Source organism: Neurospora crassa, linkage group II (assembly GCF_000182925.2).
Source record: "Neurospora crassa OR74A linkage group II, whole genome shotgun sequence".
NCBI classification, from domain to species: Eukaryota; Fungi; Ascomycota; class Sordariomycetes; order Sordariales; family Sordariaceae; genus Neurospora; species Neurospora crassa.
The window spans coordinates 4349083-4350778 of record NC_026502.1 but is presented as its reverse complement, the minus strand read 5'-3'; positions in this window follow the sequence as shown (position 1 = coordinate 4350778).

The following is a 1696-nucleotide window of genomic DNA, read 5'->3' as shown; positions in this document are numbered from 1 at the left end:
ACTTTAAGGTACTTATCCTTAAAATAGTAATAGGATTAAATATTCCTTAATTATATATAATTAATTAATAAAATAGCTATTGAAGTTCTAGGGGTATTCTATTAGCGTTTAATAAATTGTAACGACTTTATACTTAATAGGAGATCTCCAATATACTTCTTAAGTAATATTTAATCCGTTAACTATATAATAGTACTTTAATAAATTAATACTTATTACATTCATAAAAGTATTCGAACTACTACTCTATTATTATTATTTACCGCGGGCATCGCTAGGCAGTAAGGAGAATTCGGGTTCGAAATAATATTTCTTCTTTAATACCTAAATATTCTTTTCCCAACGGTCGAAGATAATCTTATATTTAGGAAACGTCCCGTAAACGGCTATTTAAAATTACGTTAAAAGTCCTAATTTCCCATTTTCAACGGCTAAAATCAAAGCCTCATTAGGAATAAAATTATTATAATCCTCCTTAATTCTAATAGCGATTATTATTTATAAGCCCAACGTAGGATCCTAAAGTCGGAAAATTACTAATTTACCCTTTTAAATATTATTTACTATTTCCTAATATTAATTTTAATAGTAATTACTACTATACTAATAATAATAGACTTAATAAGAATTTCTACAACTCTAATTACTTCCTCTACCGCCTCTTCTTCTACCTCTACCTCTCGTAGAAGAGCCGCCTATATAGCTACCCCCGTTACTAGTAGTATTATTCTAATTAATTATCGATAAATAATTAATTTAAACTTCCTCCTTCTATTTCTTCGCCAGCTTTTTATTAAACTAGAATTATAAAATCCTTATTTAACTAAGTTCTTCGGTTATCTTTTTAATATCTAATTTCTTAACTAAATAGAACGTAGTAAGTACTAAAATAGTAATTTAAGCTACTAAAAGAATTTTCTTACGAAAAGGCTAATCGGAATCGCTATCTAATCCAATCAAATTACCTTTCTTATCAATAACCACTAATATCTTCTTCTCAATCTAAACCCTACTAAAGCTATTATCTAATAAATTATCCTCCTCATCGCCAAAGCTAATACTATCTTCGAAATTAAAATACTCGCAAATAGTTTTAGTTATATTAATATAGAACTATAATTAAATTATCTAATAGACTTTTTCTTTTAAGCCTATAATCGTTATAATTATTCTTCTAATTTTCTTAGTAAACTTCTTACAAAAATTATACATAGCTATAAATTAAACAAAATCCTTCTCTTTCTCTAATTACTTCGTTAGAAATACCGAATACTCAAGTACAGCCTTAATAATCTTTTCTCTATTATAAAGAATTAATTTACTATAGAAGACTTTCAATATAGTAACTTTACTATCCGTTTAATTAAAGTCCAACGCTAAAAATTCTTATTTAAAACGACAATAAAATTCTTTCTATATTTAAACACCCTTAATAGTAACATCCTTCGCTATTTTTCTACAAATCTTTCGGGCGTCCAAAGTATACTACTAGTACTAAATATTCAATTTAACCTTATTAGAAAAATAATAACTTTAAACCCTATTATTAAATTCTTCTAAATATATAATAATATTCTTCCCTTTAAATTTAATTTTAGGCACGCAATCTTTTACGAAGGAAGCTATAAGAATCTTACCTATCAATATTTACGCTAGGCATACATTGGATAAACCTTTAAATAGGTCGTTACCTAAA